This window comes from Rana temporaria, chromosome 4 (genome assembly GCF_905171775.1).
Source record: "Rana temporaria chromosome 4, aRanTem1.1, whole genome shotgun sequence".
NCBI classification, from domain to species: Eukaryota; Metazoa; Chordata; class Amphibia; order Anura; family Ranidae; genus Rana; species Rana temporaria.
This window is the reverse complement of record NC_053492.1, coordinates 36,219,089-36,246,689: the sequence shown is the minus strand read 5'-3', so window position 1 is coordinate 36,246,689 and position 27,601 is coordinate 36,219,089. Positions and strand designations below refer to the sequence as shown.

The 27,601-nt window shown below is 48.7% G+C and overlaps 1 protein-coding gene across 1 annotated transcript in view; it reads right to left on the bottom strand.

The window, feature by feature from the left end:
• The window catches only part of DPYSL5 (dihydropyrimidinase like 5), a 164,776-nt gene extending 149,934 nt beyond the window's left edge, over positions 1-14,842 (bottom strand). Inside the window, exon 1 of the mRNA XM_040348246.1 lies at positions 14,740-14,842. The gene's annotated coding sequence lies outside the window, so the exon portion shown is untranslated. The remainder of the gene's footprint in view (positions 1-14,739) is intronic.
• Positions 14,843-27,601: the final 12,759 nt, after the last annotated feature.

Here is a 27,601-nt window from a genome sequence, read left to right as displayed (position 1 = left end):
TGATCACGTGATGTAAACAGAAGATCGGTAATCAATCACTGGCTTCTGGGAAAGGGACAACAGTCCCAAAGAGGAAGAGGCACAGCCAGATCATCTGTGCCCACAAGTGCCGCCTGCCAGTGCCCACCAGTGAATATCAGTGTCACCGATCAGTGCATATCAGTGGCACCTATCAATGCCTACCATGCCACCTATCAATGCACACCAGTGGTGCCAATCAGTGCTCATCAGTGTCTCCTAACAGTGCTGCCTATCAGTGCCCATCGCTGCCACCCATCAGTGTCCATCAGTGCTGCCTTATCAGTGCACCCTATTAGTGCCCATCAGTGCAGCCTCATCAGCATACATCAATGAAGGAGAAAAATTACCTGTGCAAAACTTTATAATAAAATAGAAAACTGTTTTGTTTTGTTTTTTCAACATGTTCGGTCTCTTTTCCTTTTTTTAACAACAAATAAAAACCCAGCAGTGATTAAATACCACCAAAAGAAAGCTCTACTTGTGGGGAAAAAATGATAAAAATGTCATTTGGGTACAGTGTTGTATGACCGCGCAATTGTCATTCAAAGTGTGAGAGCGCTGAGAGCTGAAAATTGGTCTGGGCAGGAGGGGGGTGTAAGTGCCCAGTAAGGAAGTGGTTAGGACAGCGCCCATTAAAATGAATGTGTTTTACTTGTCATGCAACGTTCCGTGTTGCATGAGAAGCCGCAGCAATGTGATCCAGGGCTAAGAGCATTATAAATGAATGGTGCTGCGACACACCGTACAAAGGGACATGCGTTGTGCTGACCTGCGGTAAATCACGCCTTTGCTGCACATTAGCGCAATGCATAAAACTGAAGCCAGCCTAAATATTAGTACCTGAATCGGTCATTGTATCAGTCTCCTGTACAGCAGCACTCAGACCAGGAGAGGGGGGGGGGCAGAGCCAATCAGGGCTGCCTTGGTTTGTGTCTGTCACTCAAACACAGGGAACATAATTGCAAGAGGGAAAAACACAGACCTCAATTGTCCAATCACAGGCTGGGGGAGGAGCCGTGACTCAGGAACTTCAGCAGCCATTGTCTCCTATTGTCACCCGTCAGACGGGAGATTTCTGGTGAATTCAGCTGTACACACAGAGGATGCCAGGAGGCATACATGTGACATGCGACACAGGAGGGGTATACACAACAAGATCCTGAGAGGGTCCCCATACATATTACAATCTGATCATGCAATCAACTTCAGATTTACCAAAACCATGTAATACAAGGACCTGCCTAATCTATCCAATCATTTTGTATCCAATCAGGCAGGCCCTTGTACTGTTGCTAGATCTACACATATTGGGGTAGATTCAGTAAGCAATTGCGTCTGCGTATCCATAGATATGCAGCGCAATTGCTTAGTTGCGCCGGCGTAACGACTTTTCTGTATTCAGAAAGGTCGATACGCCGACTGCAGCCTAAGATATGAATGGCATAAGGCTCTTATGCCGTCGTATCTTAGGCTGCATTCTTACGATGGGCGCTAGGTGGCGTCCCCGTAGTGGTCAGCGTAGAGTATGCAAATTGCATACTCACGCCGATTCACAACCGTACGCGCGCCCTGCGTTCGCATTTCACGTTGTTTGCGTTCTTCGGGTTCTGCGTAAGGCTGCTCCTGCTATTAGCAGGGGCAGCCAATGCTAAGTATACCCGTCGTTCCTGCGTCGCGATTTTAAAAAATTACGTTGTTTGTGTAAGTGAATCGTGAATGGCGCTGGACGCCATTTACGTTCACGTTGAAGCAAATGACGTCCTTGCGACGTCATTTAACGCAATGCACGTCGGGAAATTTTTCCGACGGAGCATGCGCACTACGTTCGGCGCGGGAACGCACCTAATTTAAATGATCCACGCCCCCTACGGGATCATTTAAATTGCGCGCGCTTACGCCGGGCAGTTTTCCGGAGCGCACACGCAAATTACGGAGCTACTGCTTCGTGAATGAAGCGTAGCGCAGGTAATTTACGGAGGCGCAGCGTTAAAACGGTACGCTGCGCCTCCGTGGTAGTGCGCGCCCCTACCTGAATCCACCCCATTGTTTTCTATCAATGTGCAATTCAATCAATACAATCAAATCCGCAATCAAACAGCCTTCCCTTCTGGTTGATTCATTTACGATCGGATCCATTCATACTGAGTCAATCGGCCAGGGCGGAAAATTATTGATCGCTTTGCAGGGACTGGGAGCACGGGGATACTTTGTTTGTGTATACGATCCTAGTTTGATTGTTTGGATTATGAGATCACATTGTGGAAGCAGAGGTGCGACTGAACGTTACACTATATTGTCAAAAGTATTGGGACGCCTGCCTTTACACGCACATGGACTTTAATGGCATCCCAGTCTTAGTCCGTAGGGTTCAATATTGAGTTGGCCCACAATTAACAGCTTCAACTCTTCTGGGAAGGCTGTCCACAAGGTTTAGGAGTGACTATGGGAATGTTTGACCATTCTTCCAGAAGAGCATTTGAAAAAAATTAATAATAATAACTACTGATACAGTCCACACCTCATCAATGCCCATCAGTGCTGCATTTTAGTGCCTCCTCATCAGTGCCACCCCATCAGTGCCCTTCAGTGTCACCTCATCAGTGCTGCATATTAGTGCCTCCTTATCAGTGCCCTTCAGTACCGCCTCATCAGTGCTGCATACTAGTGTCTCCTCATCAGTGCCCACCAATGCCACCTATCAGTGCCAATCATTGCTGCATATTAGTGACTCCTTATAAGTGCCCTTCGGTGCCTCCTCATCAGTTCCCTTCAGTGCCCCCCATCAGTGCTGCATATTAGTGCCTCCTCATCAGTGCCCTTCAGTACCACCTATCAGTGGCCATCAGTGCTGCATATTAGTGCCGTTCATTGCCGCCTCATCAGTGCCCATCAGTACTGCATATTAGTGCCTCCTCATCAGTGCAATTCAGTACCACCTATCAGTGCCCATTAGTGCTGCATATTAGTGCCCTTCAGTGCCGCTTCATCAGTGCCCATCAGTACCACCTATCATTGCCCATCAGTGTTGCATATTAGTGCCCTTCAGTGCCGCCTCATCAGTGCCCATCAGTGCTGCATATTAGTGCCCTTCAGTGCCGCCTCATCAGTGCCCACCAGTGCTGCATATCAGTGCCTCCTCATCAGTGCCCATCGGTTCCACCTATCAGTGCTGCATATTAGTGCCACTGTCACATGACATTAAAAAAAATGTATTGGTAATTGGTATAAGCGAGTACTTGAAAAAGTTATTGGTACTTTTACACAGTCTTAAAAAAAGTGGTATCGGTGCAGCCCTAATAGTGTGGGGTTGTCTTTTAGGGGTTGGGCTTGGCCCCTTAGTTCCAGTCAAGGGAACTCTTAAGGCGTCAGAATACCAAGACATTTCGGACAACTTTGTGGGAACCGTTTGCGGACGGCCCCTTCCTGTTCCAACATGACTGCGCATCAGTGCGCAAAGCAAGGTCCATAAAGACATGGATGAGTGAGTATGTAATGGAGGAACTTGAATGGCCTGCACAGAGTCCTGATCCCAACCAGATAGAACACCTTTGGGATGAATTAGAGTGGAGACTGCAAGTCAGGCCTTCTCGTCCAACATCAGTGCCTGACCTCACAAATGCTCTTCTGGACGAATGGTCAAACATTCCCATAGACACACTCCTAAACCTTGTGGACAGCCTTCCCAGAATAGTTGAAGCTGTTATAGCTGCAAAGGGGGAGGGCCAACTCAATATTGAACCTTACGGACTAAGACTGGGTGCCATTAAAGTTCATGTGCGTGTAAAGGCAGGCAGGCATCCCAATACTTTTGACAATATAATGTAACTATCGATCACAGGTTGTCAACTAGAGACTGATTATTCCTATCGGATGAAATTGATCGTAACATAAACTGATGATGTATCGACGCGTGTGTGGCCACCATTAAGAAGATCATACAATCAGAGTGATAAATATAGTACAGAGTGAGAATTGTACAGGCACCACACACAGGCCGAGGGGCTAGGCACAGCGCTTGGAGAAAGCCAACATCCACCCCACTGACATTACATCACTGACATCCACCCCACTGACATCACATCACTGACATCACATCACTGACATTACATCACTGACATCACATCACTGACATCACATCACTGACATCACATCACTGACATCACATCACTGACATTACATCACTGACATCACATCACTGACATCACATCACTGACATCACATCACTGACATCACATCACTGACATCACATCACTGACATCACATCACTGACATTACATCACTGACATCACATCACTGACATCACATCACTGACATCACATCACTGACATCACATCACTGACATCACATCACTGACATCCACCCCACTGACATCCACCCCACTGACATTACATCACTGACATCACATCACTGACATCACATCACTGACATCCACCCCACTGACATCACATCACTGACATCACATCACTGACATTACATCACTGACATCACATCACTGACATCACATCACTGACATCACATCACTGACATCACATCACTGACATCACATCACTGACATCACATCACTGACATTACATCACTGACATCACATCACTGACATCACATCACTGACATCCACCCCACTGACATCCACCCCACTGACATTACATCACTGACATCACATCACTGACATCACATCACTGACATCCACCCCACTGACATCACATCACTGACATCACATCACTGACATTACATCACTGACATCACATCACTGACATCACATCACTGACATCACATCACTGACATCACATCACTGACATCACATCACTGACATCACATCACTGACATTACACCACTGACATCACATCACTGACATCACATCACTGACATCACATCACTGACATCACATCACTGACATCCACCCCACTGACATCCACCCCACTGACATTACATCACTGACATCACATCACTGACATCACATCACTGACATCCACCCCACTGACATCACATCACTGACATCCACCCCACTGACATCACATCACTGACATCACATCACTGACATCACATCACTGACATCACATCACTGACATCCACCCCACTGACATCACATCACTGACATCACATCACTGACATTACATCACTGACATCACATCACTGACATCACATCACTGACATCACATCACTGACATCACATCACTGACATCACATCACTGACATCCACCCCACTGACATCACATCACTGACATCACATCACTGACATCACATCACTGACATCACATCACTGACATCACATCACTGACATCACATCACTGACATCCACCCCACTGACATCACATCACTGACATCACATCACTGACATCACATCACTGACATCACATCACTGACATCACATCACTGACATTACATCACTGACATCACATCACTGACATCACATCACTGACATCACATCACTGACATCACATCACTGACATCACATCACTGACATCCACCCCACTGACATCACATCACTGACATCACATCACTGACATCACATCACTGACATCACATCACTGACATCACATCACTGACATCACATCACTGACATCCACCCCACTGACATCACATCACTGACATCACATCACTGACATCACATCACTGACATCACATCACTGACATCACATCACTGACATTACATCACTGACATCCACCCCACTGACATCACATCACTGACATCACATCACTGACATCCACCCCACTGACATCACATCACTGACATCACATCACTGACATCACATCACTGACATCCACCCCACTGACATCACATCACTGACATCACATCACTGACATCCACCCCACTGACATCACATCACTGACATCACATCACTGACATCACATCACTGACATTACATCACTGACATCACATCACTGACATCACATCACTGACATCACATCACTGACATCCACCCCACTGACATCACATCACTGACATCCACCCCACTGACATCACATCACTGACATCACATCACTGACATCACATCACTGACATCACATCACTGACATCCACCCCACTGACATCACATCACTGACATCCACCCCACTGACATCACATCACTGACATCACATCACTGACATTACATCACTGACATCACATCACTGACATCCACCCCACTGACATCACATCACTGACATCACATCACTGACATCACATCACTGACATCACATCACTGACATCACATCACTGACATCACATCACTGACATCCACCCCACTGACATCACATCACTGACATCCACCCCACTGACATCACATCACTGACATCACATCACTGACATCACATCACTGACATCCACCCCACTGACATCACATCACTGACATCACATCACTGACATCCACCCCACTGACATCACATCACTGACATCACATCACTGACATCACATCACTGACATTACATCACTGACATCACATCACTGACATCACATCACTGACATCACATCACTGACATCACATCACTGACATCCACCCCACTGACATCACATCACTGACATCCACCCCACTGACATCACATCACTGACATCACATCACTGACATCCACCCCACTGACATCACATCACTGACATCACATCACTGACATCACATCACTGACATCCACCCCACTGACATCACATCACTGACATCACATCACTGACATCACATCACTGACATCCACCCCACTGACATCACATCACTGACATCACATCACTGACATCCACCCCACTGACATCACATCACTGACATCACATCACTGACATCACATCACTGACATCACATCACTGACATCACATCACTGACATCCACCCCACTGACATTACATCACTGACATCCACCCCACTGACATCACATCACTGACATCACATTTCTACTCACAGCACTGCTCAATGCTTCCTTCTCATAGGAGGAGCTGGTCAATAAAGGGGTTAGGTGGCACTATACTGCCAGCATGTAGCAGCCTGGCATATACAGTCAGGATAGTGATCCACTACTGACAGCGATCTGATCCCTCCTTGGATCTCACTTCCTAGTGATGAGTATGAATGGGCAGCAGTGATCAGGGGGTTTCCGGGGGGCACCCATCCAGCATGTATCACCCCCAGTACACAGGGAGGCAAATACACTTCTCACTGCAAGTACATTCACTCTAAATCTGAGGGGAAGTGCTGGTTTCTATCATCCAATCATGTGCAAGCAAAAAATGCTGCTTTTTATTTTACTAGCACGTGATTGGATAAGTGAAATGGTGAAACCTTACCTGATTTACTAAGCTCTGGAGCTGTTGCACTTACAGCGCACAGGATAGCTTCCTTTAGTAAATCAACCCCAATGCTATCACCACTAGACATTGGCGTCCGCTGAAATTTTTTCAGGGGGGGGCGATTCAGCAGCGGCGATACACAGTCGCATTTAACCCTTTCTTCAAACGCTAGCGGGTGTTAAAAGCGCCCCACTAGCGACCGAATAGCGCAGCTAAAATGATGGTAAATTGCTTAACCGATAACGCGGTCAGCTGGCAGTGTGAAATAGCTCTTGAGATAATTCAGCTTCACTCCATGCCCATATAAATATAGCCTAGAGTATGTACAGACCCCCCTTCAGCACAGATGGACCCCCCATTCAGCACAGATCCCCCCCCATTCTGCACAGACCCCCCCCCTTCAACATAGATGGACCCCCCATTCAGCACAGATCCCCCCCATTCTGCACAGACCCCTCCCTTCATCACAGATAGACCCCCCCTTTAGCACAGACCCCTTCTTCAGCACAGATGGACCCCCTTTAAGCACAGACCTCCCCTTCATCACAGATGGACCCCCCCTTCAGCACAGACCCCCCCATTCAACATAGATGCAGGGCCGTCTTTACCGCAGGGCAAATGGGGCAGGTGCCCTGGGCCCTGTCACTGTTGGGGGCCCAAAGCAAACCCCTTTGAAAAAAAAAAAAAAAAAATTGTTTTTTTTTTTTTTTTTTTTTTTTAGGGGTCCGGAGGGGCCCGGAGGCCCCTAGGGCCCCAGATGGCAACCCCCCTTTTTTTTATTTATTTTTAAATTTAAAAAAATATTTATTTTTTATTTTTTTTTAAATAAAAAAAAATATTTTTTTTAATATATTTTTATTTTTTATTAAAGGGACAATTTTTTTTAGGGGTCCCCAAGGGCCCGGAGGCCCCCAGGGCCCCAGATGGCAACCCCCCTTTTTTATTTATTTTTAAATAAAAAAAAAAAAATTTTTAATATATTTTTTTTTTCATTTTTTATTAAAGGGCCAATTTTTTTTTAGAGGTTTGGGGGTCCCCAGGGGCCCGTAGTTCCCCAGGGCCCCGGATGACAACCCCCCTTTTGTTTATAAAAAAATATTTTTTTATATATTTCTTTTATATATATATATATATATATATATATATATATATATATATATATAAAATATAATATAAATGTTATTATTATTATTATTATTATTAAAGGACCCAGAGGTCCCCAGGGCCCTGGATGGCAACCCCCCCTTTTTTTTTTTTAAAAAAGGTTTCTTTTTTTATATATTTATTTTTTATTAAAGGGCCCAGAGGTCCCGGATGGCAACCCCCTTTTTAACCACTTGAGATCCGCGCTATAGACGAAATACGTCCGCAGCGCGGCTCTCAAGTGCCAAGTGGCCGTTTAAAAACGGCCTTTATGTGCATTACCCGCGCGCGCCACTGGGTGGCGCGCGGCGGGTAAAAACTGTCCCGACGCATCGCCGAAGACCCGATGCGTGTACCTGGCGGCCGCGATGTCCGCCGGGTACACGCGATCGTCGGTGACACGGTAGGTGACAGCAGGAACGTGGAGCTCTGTGTGTAAACACAGAGCTCCACGTGCTGTGAGAGGAGAGGAGACCGATCTGTGTCTCTTGTACATAGAGACACAGCATCGGTCACCTCCCCCAGTCACCCCCCTCCCCCCACACAGTTATAACACACCCAGGCTACACAGTTAACCCCTTCCTCACCCCCTAGTGTTAACCCCTTCACTGCCAGTCACATTTATACAGTAATTAGTGCATTTTTATATCACTGATCGCCGTATAAATGTGAATGGCGCCAAATTTGTGTCAAAAGTGTCCGATACGTCCGCCGCAATATCCCAGTCCCAATAAAAATCGCAGATCGCCGCCATTACTAGTAAAAAAAAAAATAATAAAAAAAATCATAATTCTGTTCCCCATTTTGTAGGCGCTATAACTTTTGCGCAAACCAGTCGCTTATTGTGATTTTTTTTTTTTTTTTACAAAAATACGTCGAAAAATACGTATCGGCCTTAACTGAGAAAAAAAATAGTTTTTTTTAAAAAAATTGGGATATTTATTATAGCAACAAGTAAAAAAAATATATATTTTTTTTAAATTGTTGCTCTTTTTTTGTTTATAGCGCAAAAAATAAAAACCGCAGAGGTGATCAAATACCACCAAAAGAAAGCTCTATTTGTGGGGAAAAAAGGACGCCAATTTTGTTTGGGAGCCACGTCGCACGACCGCGCAATTGTCAGTTAAAGCGACGCAGTGCCGGACGCTGAGATTTCGCCTGGGAACGAAGGGGGTTTATGTGCCCAGTAAGCAAGTGGTTAAAATATATTTTTTATATATATTTTTTATTTCTTTTTTTTTTTTTATTAAAGGGCCCAGAGGTCCCCAGGGCCCCAGATGGCTACACCCCTTTTTTTATATATATTTTTCTTTATTTCTTTCTTTATTTCTTTTTTTATAAAGGGCCCCCGCTTCTAAATTCGCGGCAGCCCCCCCCTGCTTCTCAATTTCAGGCGGCAGCACCCCCCATCCCGGTTCTCTGCTCCAGGGGGCCCATGCCTGAAGCTGTGTAAGTGGCCCTATAATTCCTGATGGCGGCCCTGCCGCCCGTTAAGGGTGCATTCACACCACGATTTTATCATCCTACTTGTTCTCACGATTCTTAGGTTTGAAATCGTACAAATCTGTATGGCAAAACGTATCCATTCACTTCCATTCATTAATGTAGGTCCCCAAGTGAATCCGATTTGATCCGCATCAGATTTGATACGATTTAAAATCGCATCAAAAATCGTGTTTGACCACGATTTTTGGTCCTGATTTGAAATCGTATTAAAATCGTGTCCGATTTGTTTTATATTGTGGTCAATCTAAATCGTAATAAATCGGATGACTGTGCGTTTTTATCCGATAAATCGTACACGATTTTTTATTACGCATGCGCACTAGACACTGGAACGAGCTAGAAACTTCAAGAATCTTCTTTTTCCCAGAAAGCACTTCTCTACATAATACTTTATGGCCATTGCCAGACATTATTTAAAATCAGGATCCGATTTTTTAGTGAAAATCGGATGGAAAATTTAGCTGTGCGATTTATGAATCCGATTTAAAAAATACATTTTGACATACGATTACATACGATTTTGTCATATACGATTCCATTCGATTTAACGGTCCGATTATCGGATGTAAAAATCGTGATGTGAACCTAGCCTTAGCCCCTGTGCTGCCCACAAATCAGGCTGAAAATCATCAGCGGCACGCAGCCAGTGACAGTACTGCTTCCCTTCCCAGTGTTTTAAAATGTACAGCACCCCTGGCTTCCTTTAGACGTGCACTTCTCCATTCCTGCCACTGGGTGCTGCTTGCATATAAAAGTGAATTAGAATGTGATTTTATAACATCCCCAGTTTGCTCTTCCCGAGGCTGACTTCTTCATGTCCTGCTCCTCAAGGTATGTCACTGTTTGCTAATCTGTATTGTAAATAGAAGTTTTCTGTAGAGTGTGCCCAAAGTCTTTATAATATTTGATGATTCACTGCAGGTCTGGTCAGTGTTTTAAAAAGTTCCTCTATTTTACACATGGCATGGCATGGGGTCACAGCACCGTCTGTCCATTCTGCTTTAGCACCATGGGACCCCATGCCATGTGTAAAATAGAGGAACTCTTTAAATCACAGACCAAACCTGCAGTCCAGGCTGAGTAAAGCCTCAGAGCACATGGCATTACTGTCTGTATTTAACTGCTTGATGGGCTTATTTTGGGCCTGGCTGGTTCACATGTATGTGTTTTGGCGGCCCACATTTGCGCAGGCACAGCAGCCCATTCATTTGAATTTGCCGCCATGCCTGTGTTTCCTGCAAAGAAAAGCGCATGCCTCATGTAATAGGCTGCGCACACGGCACGCCTATGCCCATCAAGCACTGAAATACAGCACTGTCTGTCCATTCTGCTGTCTGCTGTGACTTATCTGCAGTTCCCGCACTGTCAAACTTGCTGCATTTTTAGACGTTTAGGTCACGCTTTTAAAAACACAGTGCGTTTGTGTGTGCAAGAACTGCAGGTAAGTAGCATGGTGCAAGAACTGCAGGTAAGTAGCATGGTGCAAAAGCAGAATGGATTTCAAGGCAACTGTATTTTTAAAATGCTGAATGCACCTTTTTTCTGCAGGAAATAAAGGCATGGCAGCCCATTCAAATCAATGGGCTGCTGTACCTGCACAAATGAAGACCGCCAAAACATACATGTGAACCAGCCAGGCCCAAAAAAAGCTGGAGGGGGGCCCAAAAAAAATGTTTGCCCAGGGCCCAAACCATATTAAAGACGGCCCTGCATAGATGGACCCCTTATTCAGCACAGATCCCCCCCATTCTGCACAGACCCCTCCCTTCATCACAGATAGACCCCCCCTTCAGCACAGACCCCTGCTTCAGCACAGATGGACCCCCTTTAAGCACAGACCTCCCCTTCATCACAGATGGACCCCCCCCCCTTCAGTACAAACCCCCCCCTTTCAGCACAGACACACCCTCCCTCCCTCCCCCATCCCCTTCAGTACCTCAGATCAGCTATCAGCGCAGCACAGCTGGTTCCCTCCCCCTGTGTACACATAAACACTGGAGGGGGAGGCGGCTTCACTCTGCTCGCTGTGCCTGTGTGACATCCGGCCCGGGACCGCTCAAACAGTCCACAGCCGCGAGAGAAGGGGTTGGTTGGTCAGGTGCAGTGGTGTCACCCCTTACCAGACCACCCCCCGCCCCCCCCCCCCCCCCTGCAATGCCATGGCCAGCAGCTCACCTCTCTCTCCCTGTTCTAACCTGCCTGTCACCGCGGCGCTCTTCACTCTTCAACACCTTCTTGATTTTCGAGGGGGGGTCAATTGCCCCCCCTTGCCCTATGGAGCGGACGCCCATGCCACTAGACATTATGGGGTTGATTTACTAAAGGCAAATAGACTGTGCACTTTGCAAAGTGCAAGTGGAGTTGCTCCAGAGCTTAGTAAATGAGGTAAAGCTTCACTTTGCAAAGAATGCCCAATCACATGCAGCCTTTTTGTCTGCATATGATTGGATGATGAAAATCAGCAGAGCTTTTCCTCATTTTACTAAGCTCTGGATTAACTGGTGTCACTCCATTTGGATGATCGTGATGGTGTCACTCCATAGGAATGATCAGTGATGGTGTCACTCCATAGGAATGATCAGTGATGGTGTCACTCCATAGGGGTGATCAGTGATGGTGTCACTCCATAGGGATGATCAGTGATGGTGTCACTCCATAGGGGTGATCAGTGATGGTGTCACTCCATAGGGGTGATCAGTGATGGTGTCACTCCATAGGGATGATCAGTGATGGAGTCACTCCATAGGGGTGATCAGTGATGGTGTCACTCCATAGGTATAATGATCAGTGATGGTGTCACTCCATAGGGGTGATCAGTGATGGTGTCACTCCATAGGGGTGATCAGTGATGGTGTCACTCCATAGGGGTGATCAGTGATGGTGTCACTCCATAGGGGTGATCAGTGATGGAGTCACTCCATAGGGGTGATCAGTGATGGTGTCACTCCATAGGGGTGATCAGTGATGGTGTCACTCCATAGGGGTGATCAGTGATGGTGTCACTCCATGGGGTGATCAGTGATGGAGTCACTCCATAGGGTGATCAGTGATGGTGTCACTCCATAGGGGTGATCAGTGATGGTGTCACTCCATAGGAATGATCAGTGATGGTGTCACTCCATAGGTATAATGATCAGTGAGGGTGTCACTCCATAGGAATAATGATCAGTGATGGTGTCACTCCATAGGGGTGATCAGTGATGGTGTCACTCCATAGGGGTGATCAGTGATGGTGTCACTCCATAGGGATGATCAGTGATGGTGTCACTCCATAGGGATGATCAGTGATGGTGTCACTCCATAGGGGTGATCAGTGATGGTGTCACTCCATAGGGGTGATCAGTGATGGTGTCACTCCATAGGGGTGATCAGTGATGGTGTCACTCCATAGGGATGATCAGTGATGGTGTCACTCCATAGGGGTGATCAGTGATGGTGTCACTCCATAGGGGTGATCAGTGATGGTGTCACTCCATAGGAATGATCAGTGATGGTGTCACTCCATAGGTATAATGATCAGTGATGGTGTCACTCCATAGGGGTGATCAGTGATGGTGTCACTCCATAGGGGTGATCAGTGATGGTGTCACTCCATAGGGGTGATCAGTGATGGTGTCACTCCATAGGGGTGATCAGTGATGGAGTCACTCCATAGGGGTGATCAGTGATGGTGTCACTCCATAGGGGTGATCAGTGATGGTGTCACTCCATAGGGATGATCAGTGATGGTGTCACTCCATGGGGTGATCAGTGATGGAGTCACTCCATAGGGTGATCAGTGATGGAGTCACTCCATAGGGGTGATCAGTGATGGTGTCACTCCATAGGGGTGATCAGTGATGATGTCACTCCATAGGGGTGATCAGTGATGGTGTCACTCCATAGGGGTGATCAGTGATGGTGTCACTCCATAGGGGTGATCAGTGATGGTGTCACTCCATAGGGGTGATCAGTGATGGTGTCACTCCATAGGGGTGATCAGTGATGGTGTCACTCCATAGGGGTGATCAGTGATGGTGTCACTCCATTTGAATGATCGTGATGGTGTCACTCCATAGGGGTGATGATCAGTGATGAGGAGGATACTGGGAGAACACAGCAGCATGCTCAGTACACAATGGTATCATCACTACACACTGTACTCACATAGATAAAGTTACCCCATAATAGAATACGAGCACTGCATGGGGGGCACTGTATGGGGGGCACGGCACGGGGGGCACTGCATGGGGGCACGGTATGGGGGCACTGCATGGGGGGGCACTGCATGGGGGGCACGGCACAGGGGGCACTGCATGGGGGCATTCCACGGGGGCACTGTATGGGGGGCACTGCATGGGGGCACTGTATGGGAGGCACTGCATGGGGGCATTGCACGGGGGGCACTGCATGGGGGCATTGCACGGGGGGCACTGTATGGGAGGCACTGCATGGGGGGCACTGCATGGGGGCATTGCACGGGGGGGCACTGTATGGGGTGGCACTGTATGGGGGACACTGCACGGGGGCACTGCATGGGGGGCACTGTATGGGGGCACTGTATAGGGGGGCACTGCACGGGGGCACTGCACGGGGTAGGCAGCACTATACTGCCATCATATATAGATATGAGGAGTGCGGTGATCAGGGGATCCTGGGAGCTCCCATCTCTATGAATACACAGCAGTCCTCATACAGCCGGTGATTGGCTCGATGACATGGACTGATACAGAAGGCAGCGCAGTAATCTCATAGCCTGCAATGAATGGGGGGGAGACAGGCGGTACACAGAGAAGAACGGGCACCCCTCTATCCCGGCTGGCATTGTGTGCGGTGGGTACCACTCACCTGCTGTGTCTGGGCTCGGTGCGGCTCCGCAGCTCTGGCACTGACTGGCTGGGCTGGGCTCCTCTGCGTGCGCCTCTCACAGCACCCTGAAACGGGAGAAACACAGGGGGGCGGGCGTCCCCGGTTGACTGACGTCTGCTTCTTCCAATAGTCCGACGGGAAGACGACAAGCAGGCTAGAGTGAGCGCAAACAGGAGACGCTGATAGGCCAGCGGGGGTGGTAGTTCTTTGGTTCTATACATCCAATGATATCTTCACCCCCCGGCACTACGTGTCCCTGCATGCACCTCGTCGAGCGTCTGGCGAGACTGGGAGGAGTCCGCGCATCCCTGGGATGGGGGGAATCGCCTTACTGGTTGCCATGGAGACCCCTGAGGTACCTGACAATGAGGGAGAGGCCCAGCCATGTGTTACACCCCGGGGAGAGGAGAAATGGTTCCTTCTGGGGCCACCACACACCCTGACACCAGCTGTGCCCATATATATGTGCCCACACTGCTACTGCATACCACACTGGGCCTGCAAGGGCAAGGCCTGAGGAGGTAATAAGACATTCCTGCGTATACATCTCAGCCAGTGTGTGTGGAAATACCACAGGAGCTTACACTCTAATGTCTCTTCACAGCCATATATTATTATTATACATTCCTATAGCTCTGACATATAACACAGTGCTGTACAGAGAACACTGAGCCAGTCACTTCAGTCTCTGGACCAGAGGCAGGGCCGCTGATAGGGGGGCACCAGCCCTCCTGTAGGGGGCCCAGGCACACATAGGGGCCCAAACAGCAGGAGGTATCGGTGGGGTCGGGCAGAGGGGCAATTACAGAAAGATGCCCTGTGCTGCTCTCTGCAGCAGCTGAAAGCCAGTTTCTCTTCCTCCCGTCGTCATTCAGCTGCTGCAGGGAGAGACACAGGGCATCGTTCCTTTAATTACTTCCCCTCCCTGGTCTGCCCACTTCTGATCCCCCCCCATCACTGTGCCATGCCCCCTCCCGTGGCACTGCCAGCTTCCCTGTCCTGTAAAAATGAACAGTGTAATAAATCATTTAAAAAAATTATAATTTTTTTGAATAAAAATGTAAAAAAACTATTTAAAAGGGGCTAATTCACACAGGTTCTTTGTTAGGTTTGTATTAGCTAATTATACTTTTAGTGGAAATATTGTTTTGATATATGGGGGGGGGGGGCGTCTGCCAGGTAGGCTGTGCGGGGCCCCATAATTTCTAACAGCCGCCCGGACCAGAGGAGCTTACACACTAATGTCCACCCACAGCCACACACTATTTTTATTTTATTATTGTTATTATGCATTTTTAGAGCACTGACATACACTGTAGGGTTTTACAGAGACTACTGAGACAGTCACTTCAGTCTCTGTACCAGAGGAGCTTACACTCTATTGTACCCTCCACACATAACACGCTATTATTATGCTCTTATATAGCTCTGACATATACTGCAGTGCTGTACAGAGAATATTGAGCCATTCACTTCAGTCTCTATAACAGAAGAGCTTACACTCTATAGCCCCCCCCCCCCCATCCCCCACAGTCATGTACTGTTATTATTAATATGATTATTGTACATTTTTATATCTCTGACAGATTTATACAGAGACTACTGAGACAGTCACTTCAGTCTCTATACCAGAGGAGCTTACACTTTATAGCCCCCCCCCCCCACAGCCATGTACTATTATTATACATTTTTATATCTCTGACATACACTGTAGAGTTATACAGAGACTACTGAGACAGTCACTTCAGTCTCTGTACCAGAGGAGCTTACACTGTAATCACACTGAGGGGTATCAGGCCGTCGCCCCCTGTAATAGCTTTAATTTGAATTGCCGGGTGCCTACTGTCACACAAGTCCTGCCTCCTAGTTTGTCTCCTTTGATAGACAGCACACTTGTCCAATGCAGGGATGTGTGCTGTCTATCACAGGTAGGAGCCAACTCAGGAGGCAGGACTTGTGTGATGCCGGGCATCCGGCCAATCAAATTAAAGCTGTTATGGCAGGCGATGCCAGCTATCCTCTCTGATCTCCTGCACAGGTGAGGCTGCATTGGATGGGCACTGGTGGGGCTACATAGATGGGCACTGGTGGGGCTGCATAGATGGACATGGACATGTCAGTAGGGCAGTGGATGGTGTCAGTCAGTAGAGCAGTGGACAGTGTCAGTAGGGCAGAGGACGGTGTAAGAAGAGTAGTAGACAGTGTCAGTAGGGCAGTGGATGGTGTCAGTCAGTAGAGCAGCGGACAGTGTCAGTAGGGCAGAGGACGGTGTAAGAAGAGTAGTAGACAGTGTCAGTAGGGCAGTGGATGGTGTCAGTCAGTAGAGCAGCGGACAGTGTCAGTAGGGCAGAGGACGGTGTAAGAAGAGTAGTAGACAGTGTCAGTAGGGCAGTGGATGGTGTCAGTCAGTAGAGCAGTGGACAGTGTCAGTAGGGCAAAGGACAGTGTAAGAAGAGTAGTAGACAGTGTCAGTAGGGCAGTGGATGGTGTCAGTCAGTAGAGCAGTGGACAGTGCTGCGGAACACCCTTTAAAAGTCTATGGTGGAAATCTAAAGTGCTAATTTTAAAGGTTAATTGTCCCAAAAAGTGTTTGGGGACCTGGGTCCTGCCCCAGGGGACATGTATCAATGCAAAAAAAGTTTTAAAAATAGCAGTTTTTTTGGGAGCAGTGATTTTAATAATGCTTAGGGACTGATTTTGGATGAGAAGACCTGGCTTGCAGTCTCCGCTCTAATTCACCCCAAAGGTGTTCTATCGGGTTGAGGTCAGGACTCTGTGCAAGCCGGCAGTGCTGCGGAGGGGAGGGGGGGGACCAGGCAAAAAGGGGAATCTGCACCACACAGGGTGATTAGGAGTGTCCTCAGTACTCGGGATGAGCCGAACACCCCCCGGTTCGGTTCGCAGCAGAACATGCGACAAGGCAAACAATTTGTCCGAACGCCGTTAAAGTCTATGGGACACGAACGTGAAAAATCAAAACTGCTAATTTTAAAGGTTAATATGCAAGTTATTGTCATAAAAAGTGTTTGGGGACCCGGGTCCAGCCCCAGGGGACATGTATCAATGCAAAAAAAGGATTTTTGTACTCACCGTAAAATCCATTTCTCTGAGTTCATAGACGGACACAGCCTTCATTGACCTTAGGGTTATGCTTCTTCCTACCAGGAGATTTAGGCAGAATTCTACAGCACTTAAGGTGTTAAAAACTTTCCTTCATGCCGCTCCTCCCAGGGGGCGTGGCTCCCCCAGGCATAACCCCCACTCTGCTCTAGCAGCTTCAGCTTCAGTTTGTTTCTGCCTAACCGTCAGGAGAGTCAGGCTCTCTCTGGAGTCCTGGACTCTGGAGTTTTTCTTGCAATTTTCTTGCGATTTTTTTCTTGCGATTTTTCTCGCTTTTTATTATTTTGTTCCTGCATTTTTGAATCCTGCGATTCTTCTATCAACAGCCGACTGGGTGACAGGCTGGGTCCTCGACCCTTGTAGTCCCCCCAGGTTCGGCCTTCGAGCGTGTGCCGGCCCTCAGCTCAGCTTTGGGACGTCCACGACAGGCCCCTTTGCTCCAGGGGCGGCCGGGGAACTTCGGTTCTAGGGCACACATATGACCGGTCTTTATGGCCTTGTCACAGTGTGTCTGGCCGACAGCCATGCCGTTTAGCGGACGTTGGTTCTGTCTGGGATACCTCCAGCCGGTAGTCGCAGGACAGGTAAGTAGTGACCCTTGCTCAGGTAAGTGGTCTGGCTGGAATTTTCCCTGGGGAGGTCGACTGAGGGTTCGCCCTGCTTTCCTCTCTCCCTTATTCCTCTCCTTCCTTCCTTTTTGGGTAGCGGCTGTGAGGGGGATTTTTCTGGGGTCTCTTTATTATCACCGGGGCCTGTGTGTTAGCTGGGGCTGTGTGTGTTCACTGCAGGGGGCTGTAGTGTTCTCTGCGGGACTTGTGTGCTGTTTTACTATGCTGCTGTGGCTGCTGGCTGGCTGTTAAAAAAAAAAAAAAAAATTTGAAAAGTGCGCCACGGCCGCCATTTTGCCGTAGTCGCGCCTTGTATATCTCGGCGGCCATTTTCTTGTGGTCCTTGGCAGTTTTTTTGCATTACGGCGGCCATCTTTAATTTTCGTTTGGCCTCGTGTGGCCGTTTTAGCGCTCAGAGAGACCGCGAATCTCTCCGTGGGGACTGTCAGCAGCGCAGCCGGCTTCTCAGCACATCATCAGGCTCCTCTCAGCGCGATGCACCAGGCGGGGTGGTGAGTTCCCTGGGGGCCCTCATGCTCAGAATAGAGCTAGAACAGCCGGGAGGTGACCGTGGGTGGTTCTCTGCTTAGCAGTTTGGGTAACTCGGTGGTGGGATGCCCTGGAGCCTGTGCTAGGTACTATCCTCCCCACTAAGGCCTGAGTTAACCCTTGATGCCCCTCCCCCTGCCACTTCTGTTGAGGGAGTGTTATTTCTGAAGCAGCTAGTGCCTGGTTGGGGGGTAAAAAAGCGCCCCCTCCCTGAGCCTGCTTCGGGGGATGCCGCTGACATTATACTATGCCCGGCTATTGCGTCTGGTTCTGTGGTGTCAGTGGATGCGGGATATAAAAAACCCACGCGACCAAGGAATTTGTTGGAGCTCTTATTTTCTGCGGTTAGAGCTTATAGCTCAGTAACTAGACGGTTTGTGGTTTTGGCGGAGGTACCAGATGTACCGGTCCCTTTTGGGTTCCGCAAAAACGCAGCGCACTGCAACTGTGTTCCTTATTTGGACTTTTTATGTTACACCGCAGTGTATATATATATATATATTTTTTGCAGTCCCTGAATGCTTTGCGACCCCTTTGTAAGTAGGTGGGTCTCTCCTCCTGTGGACCCCCCGGTGTCCGGATGGAGCAAAGCCGCCACGTTGCCCGTGGAAGGGGCTCCTGCCTGTGGGTACCCCGCTGAGACCGGTCTTGACGCGGTCTCTGGTGTCACAGACTCTGACTAGAGGGCTGTAGCTCCTGCTGCAGGAGCTGGGGGCACAAGATGCTGCTGAGCCCTGTAAGGACCTAGCTGAACGTTTGGTTCGGGGTCTGTAGTTCGTCTGTGAGTCGGTCCTGGATGCGCTTCCCTTGCTTTCCAGGGCCTCCGCCTGTGTGGGGGTGTTTGCGCCGCCTCGTGTGGCTTACATGCTGGTCTTCGGACCGATCCTCAAAGGGTCCTTGGTGGACTCACCCCTTTAGGGGTGGGCGGCTTTTTGGGCCTCCCGGGTTGGCACCCCTAGGGATGCCACGGGTGGTAAGAGCACGCTGCTTCCTCTGCTAGGAAGGGCAAGGAGCCTCGCCGTCGGCGAGGGCCCTCCTCTCCCGAGCGGTTCGTGCGCCCAGCACGGTGGGTATTCTGCAGGGTGCTAAGGCCCCCGCTGCGGGGCTGTGACGCGCCTGGCACCACGTGCCTTATGGGCCTGCGGACGGTATTGCTTCCGCATGTAGGTCTGCCCCCGCCCGTGTCGGGTGGGGGGCTGGCTTTGTGATTTTGCGGCTCGGTTGAGGCCTCTTCTTTCCGACCGTTGGCTTTGCGAGGTTTTCTCGCGGTGCAAGATAGATTTTCTCTCTTGGCTGCCTAACAGATTTTTTCCTCCGTCCTCTGGCTTCCTCCGGTTCGCTGGTTGGTTCTGTCCAGGATCTTCTGATCAGGGGAGTGATGGTGCCAGTTCCCTCAATGGAACGGTCTCAGGGGTAATACTCCAATCTGTTGGTAATCCCCATGGTGGACGGGGTCCGTCCAATCCTGGGCCTCAGGGCCCTCGTTGTTTTTTTGTAAAGTACAAAATTTCAGGATGGGAATTTTTTTCTGGCGTCCTTGGATGTCATGAACGCATACCTGCATGTTCCCATATGCTCTAAGCACCAGAGATTCTGGGCTTTGCGGTCAGGGAGGACCTTTTTCTTTTTGTGGCCCTCCCGCTCGACTTGGTGTCGACACCACAGGTTTTTACCGGGGTGCTCGTCCCGATACTGGCCCGGCTGTGTCAGCGGGGGTTTATCGTGGGGTGTCTGGGTGACATTCTCCTACGAGCTTCTGAGAACTCTGCATTTGTGGAGCCGTGTCTATCACGTGTCAGACTCTCCAGGAAGTTTGGCTGGCTTCTGTTTTTGTCCAGAAGTCAGTGTTGGTCCCGTCTGGGACTGGAATTCCTGGGACTAGTCCTGGATTCCGCCGGGGCGGGAGTTTGTTCTCCTAACGGAAAAATTTAAGACTCAGAAATCTGCTGGGCAGCAGTTGTCGACCTAGTGGTGGTCATCTCTGCGATTCTGCTTGAGGGTTCTGGATCTGACGGTGGCCTCTTTCGAGGCGGTTCCGTATGCCCAATTCCACGCCAGGGTGCTACTGGAGGACCTGTTGTCACGTGGGGACTAGCTTCCGTCATCTCTGGATTACCAGGTTCGGATGAGTCATCTAGTCCCTGGTGTGGTGGCTGATGTTTTCCGGTGCTTCGGGCCGGGAAGTCGTTTCGGCCAAGCCACTGGACAGTGGTCGCGACGGATGCCAGCCTCTCCGGTTGTGGGAGGGGTTTTTGGGGCACCCAGTCAGCCCTGGGGTGCTGGACTCAGGTGGCGACCCACCTACCAATCATTGTTCTGAATTACCTGGTGGTCCCTGGATCTACAGGGCCGACCATTCGGGACCCTGTCCGTCAACGCTGTGGCGTACGTCGACCATCAGGGAGGCACACAGAGCTCTGTTGCAGCGACGAGGGTCGCGCACATACTTTGGTGGGCCGAAGGGTCCGTTCCGGCTCTATTGGCCGTGTACATTCCGGGAGTACGGAATTGGCAAGCCGACTCCTAAGTCGGATTGTGCTTGACCACGGAGAGTGGTCTCTCCACCCGTAGGGGTTTTTCAGTATATGTGCCGAAAGTGGGGCACTCCAGGCGTGGTCCTTCTAGTGTCCCGCCTCAACCGGAAGGTGCCATGTTTTTGGCCAGGGCACGGGTCCCGTGGGCTGACGCGTCAGGCGCGTTGGTGGCTCCTTGGGGTCGCTATCGCCTGCTTTACACCTTCCCTCCTCGGTAGCTTCTTCCTCGCCTGCTGCGCAGAGTGGAAGCCGAGGGTATTATCAATCCGGATTGCCCCAGATTGGCCGCGTCGCTCCTGGTACGCGGACCTGGTGCGTCTGGTGGCTGATGCCCCCTAGCATTTTCCCCTGGGGGTTGATCTTCTGTTACAGGGTCCGATCTTCCACCCTGTTTTTACAGCCACTGGCTTAGCGACGTGGCTGTTGAGAGCCTGGGGCTGAAGGCCCGAGGCCTATTGGGCTCGGTGGTCTCGACCGTGCTGCCGGCACGGTAGTCTACCTCACGTAGGATTTACATCATACGTGGAGGGCCTGCATCTCTGGTGAGGAGATGAAATGGCACCCTGGTACGTGCGTGCGTGCGTACGTGCGTACGTGCGTGCGTGCGTACGTACGTACGTACGTGCGTGGTATCCAGGATTCTGCTGTTTTTTACAGCAGGGAGTGGATCAGGCTCTCGCCTTACGTACAGTTGGAAATCAGTTTTCTGCTCTGGCTGTTATTTTCAATGAGCCTTGGCGTCGCACTCCTTGGTGCGTACGTCTGTTCTGGGGGTCTGGCATATGGCCCCTCCACTACCCCCATGGGACTTGTATTTAGTCCTTTTGGGACTGATTTTGGATGAGAAGACCTGGCTTGCAGTCTCCGCTCTAATTCACCCCAAAGGTGTTCTATCGGGTTGAGGTCAGGACTCTGTGCAAGCCGGCAGTGCTGCGGAGGGGAGGGGGGGGGACCAGGCAAAAAGGGGAATCTGCACCACACAGGGTGATTAGGAGTGTCCTCAGTACTCGGGATGAGCCGGACACCCCCCGGTTCGGTTCGCAGCAGAACATGCGACAAGGCAAACAATTTGTCCGAACGCCGTTAAAGTCTATGGGACACGAACGTGAAAAATCAAAACTGCTAATTTTAAAGGTTAATATGCAAGTTATTGTCATAAAAAGTGTTTGGGGACCCGGGTCCAGCCCCAGGGGACATGTATCAATGCAAAAAAAGTTTTAAAAATGGCTTCGGGATTTTTTGGGGAGCAGTGATTTTAATAATGCTTAAAGTGAAACAATAAAAGTGAAATTTTCCTTTAAATTTCGTACCTGGGTGGTGTCTATAGTATGCCTGTAAAGTTGCACATGTTTCCCGCGCTTAGAAAAGTCCCTCCACAAAACGAGATTTCTAAAGGAAAAAAGTAATTTAAAACTACTCGCGGCTATAATAAATTGTCGGTTCCCGGCAATACAGATAAAAGTAATTGAAAAAAAATACATGGGTTCCCCCCCAGTCCATTACCAGGCCCATTGGGTCTGGTATGAATATTAAGGGGGACCCCGAAGCAAAATTAAAAAAAATGTGTGGGGGTCCCCCCAAATTCCATTACCAGGCCCTTCAGGTCTGGTATGGATATTAAGCGGAACCCTGCGCCAAATAAAAAAAAATGGCGTGGGGTTCCCCTCAAAAATCCATACCAGACCCTTATCCGAACACGCAACCTGACAGGCCACAGGAAAAGAGGGAGGGATGAGAGCGCCCCCCCTGAACTGTACCAGGCCACATGCCCTCAACATGGGGAGTTAACCCCCATTGCGTCAGAGGGGGGCGGGGTCACCCGTCCACGGGCCGAGTGGCCCTGCCCTCGGTAATTTAAGAGCTGTCAGACGGGTCGCGTGACATTCGACCGGGCACCTCCTATGGAGGCTGTATCGTTCGTGGCGGCGGGTCGTAGAAGGATTACAGCGCTGGAATATATATATATATTTTTTATTAAAGGACTTGTCCCAAGCTGTGTGTGTGTGTTTTTTTGACACTTCTTTGGTTGAAATGATAAGGGGTACAATGTGCCCCGTTACCAATTCACATAGGGGGGCCGGGATCTGGGGGTCTCCTTTGTTAAAGGGGGCTTCCAGCTTCCGATAAGCTTTCACCCGCAGACCCCCACAACCACCGGGCAAGGGTTGTGGGGATGAGGCTCTTGTCCCCATCAACATGGGGACATCCTCCCCATGTTGAGGGCATGTGGCTTGGTACGGTTCAGGAGGGGGGCGCTCTCTCGTGCCCCCCTCTTTTCCTGCGGCCTGCCAGGTTGCGTGCTCGGATAAGGGTCTGGTATGGATATTTGGGGGGAACCCCACGTCATTTTTTTTTTATTTGGTGCAGGGTTCCCCTTAATATCCATTTCAGTCCTGAAGGACCTGGTAATGGAATTTGGGGGACCCCTGCGCCATATTTTTTTTATTTGGTTCGGGGTTCCCCTTAATATTCATACCAGACCCAAAGGGCCTGGTAATGGACCAGGTACGAAATGTAAAGGTATATTTTACTTTTTTTTTGTTTCACTTTAAGCATTATTAAAATCACTGCTCCCGAAAAAATCCCGTAGCCATTTTTAAAACTTTTTTTTTGCATTGATACATGTCCCATGGGGCAGGACCCGGGTCCCTAAACCCTTTTTTTGACAATAACTTGCATATTAACCTTTAAAATTAGCACTTTTGATTTTTCACGTTGGTGTCCCATTGACTTTAATGGTGTTCGCATGTTCGAACAAATGTTTTGCCTGTTCGCATGTTCTGCTGCAAACTGATCCGGGGGGTGTTCGGCCCATCCCGAGTACTGAGGACACTCCTAATCACCCTGTGTGGTGCAGATTCCCCCGGGTGCCTGACCTCACAAATGCGTTTCCGGAAGAATGGTCAAACATTCCCATAGACACTCCTAAACCTTGTGAAGCTGTTATAGCTACAAAGGGTGGGCCAAATCAATATTGAACCCTAAAGGCTGGGATGTCATTAAAGTTCATGTGTGTGTAAATTCAGGGGTCCCAATACTTTTGACAATATAGTGTACTTCCCCCTATATTATTGAAATGAGGACAGGGGGAGGAGTATTTTAACTAAGTCCTACGGTGACAACACTTCTCCATAGATAAAGCACAGTAAGTGACCGTTGTTACCCTAGGAGAGGAAGTGGGTTATTGGCAGGATCATTGGCTGGAAATAAAATGAGAAGCCTGAAAAAGAAGACTAATGCAGCCATCATGGCTAACGACTGGTAAGCTGCAATATATTCATTTATTTTTTATTTTTTATTGTAGATACCCTTAAAGTGTTGTACATGGGAGATATACTCATACCAGCAGCTGCAGAGAGCGCACACGTTATAGGTGTATATATACAGTATCATGTACTTTAGTATATTATGATAGAATAGAATATACTCCTCCCCACTGTACCCCATCAGCACCCTTCATTCCATATATCAGTCATCAGAGAGCCAAGTGCACATACTATGTCCTTATTTTCAGTGGGTGTTGTATAGTATACAGTATGTATGGTGCGTGCTTATCGGGCACACGCCCCAACAGCTGCACCCCCATCACTGCATACCGGAGCTGCCAGACATGTTTTATATTTCTTATTCTTTTATTAACCTATATGGAACAAAGGAAAAGCACATACATATTAAACGCAGTATTACCTGTATTGTTACTGTGCAAACTTTCTCCATTTTGTAAAGCACTGTGCCGACTGTTGGCGCTATATAAATCATGTATAATAATAATAACTAAACACAGTGAATTGAACCAAACATATTTTACTCCACATAATCTTACCACTAAAAAAAAAGGAGTACTTGAGAAAAAATTACAAATTGGAAAGAAGAAAACATTGTACTTGGAGTGGTTGTGGCTAAATTGCGCTGGATATTGGGCGTGACAACACAGGCAATCAGCAGCATTCTCTCTTATCAGCGGTTATGGCTTGGAAGCAGGGCTATCACCACTGTGGGTGACCGACTTCCGGTCAGTAGTCACCCCCTGCCCAGTATGACCCATTAGATTGTACATACCGCAGGTCACACCAAGGGCTGTGCGCTTACTGCTGCAGTCACTGACCAATCAGCACACAATGACTGGGGGCATGGATGGCTTGTTGCTCTGAATCAGTATTGATGCCTTAAAGACTAAACACCAGTAGTTTTTTTTGTATTTATCAACCCAGCAGGGCTGAATGAAAAAAACTGACAGCCCAGGAGGAGCTGCTGTACTAACTGTCTGGCCTTAGTACAGTGATCTCCACTGTTGTTCTATTGTCTTTTGACAAGGGAACGGCCCCCCACCAGAACACTCTAGTCTAGTCAATGCTCTGTCATTGTCTGAAAGCGCTGATCGGGAGCCGAATGGGAGACCTGTTTCGGTCATGCCCCATTGGCTTCTGTCAGATCAACTTCAGTACACATGGGCCGGATGTCGGCTGGTTTCAATTGAATCGACCTATGTCGCCTGACATTGAGCCCATGTGTACCTGCAACCACCCAGGTTCATGGGTTGTCAGAATATTTTTAACCACTTCATTACTGGGCACTTAAACCCCCTTCGTGCCCAGACCAATTTTCGGCTTTCAGCCCTGACGCATTTTGAATGACAATTGCGCGGTCATACAACACTGTACCCAAATTATATTTTTATCGTTTTTTTCCCCACAAATAGAGCTTTCTTTGGGTGGTATTTGATCATCTCTGCGTTTTTTTGTTTGTGCTATATACAAAAATAGACAGAAAATTTAGAAACAAAACACAATTTTTTACTTTTTGTTATAATAATATCCCAAATTAAAAAAAAAAAAATCTCCCTCGGTTTAGGCCAAAACGTATTCTTCTACATGTTTTTGTTAAAAAAAATTGCAATAAGCGTATATTGATTGGTTTGCGCAAAAGTTATAGCGCCTACAAAATAGGGGATAGATTTTTTTATTGTTATTTTTTTACTAGTAATGGCAGCGATCTGCGTTTTTTTTTTTTGTCAGGCCTGCGATTGTGCGGCGGACATATCGGACACTTTTGACACAATTTTGGGACCATTCACATTTATACAGCGATCAGTGCTATAAAAATGCACTAATTACTGTATAAATGTGACTGGCAGGGAAGGGGTTAACACTAGGGGGTGAGGAAGGGGTTAAATGTATTCCCTGGGTGTGTTCTAACTGTGTGTGGAGGGGGACTGACTGGTGGAGGTGACCGATGCTCTGTCCCTATGTACAAGGGACACAGCATCGGTCTCCTCTCTCCCTGACAGGACGTGGAGCTTTGTGTTTACACACAGAGCTCCACATCCCTGCTATCACCGCCGATCGCGGGTACCTGGCGGGCATCGCGGCCGCTAGGCATGCGCATCGGCTTCCTAGCGATGCGCCGGGCACAGTGTTTCCCTGCTGCGTGCCCCCAGAGCCGGGAATGTAAACAACAGGACGTCCAGGGACGTCCACCCGGCACTTGAGAGCCGCGCTGTGGACGTCTTTCGTCTACAGTGCGGGTCTCAAGTGGTTAAACTCTCAGGACAGTCCTGCAGAATCCTTCTATAAAAGCTCCTTACCATTCCCTCAAACACCTTACATACTATTGATGTTAGGCTGACTGGCCTGTTGCTTCTTGGTATATATCTTGATCCTTTTTTGTAAACTTGGACTACATTTGCAATAAGCCCATCAATGCGATTGTGCGGCGGGCATATCGGACACTTTTGACACAATTTTGGGACCATTCACATTTATACAGCGATCAGTGCTATAAAAATGCACTAATTACTGTATAAATGTGACTGGCAGGGAAGGGGTTAACACTAGGGGGTGAGGAAGGGGTTAAATGTATTCCCTGGGTGTGTTCTAACTGTGTGTGGAGGGGGACTGACTGGGGGAGGTGACCGATGCTCTGTCCCTATGTACAAGGGACACAGCATCGGTCTCCTCTCTCCCTGACAGGACGTGGAGCTTTGTGTTTACACACAGAGCTCCACATCCCTGCTATCACCGCCGATCGCGG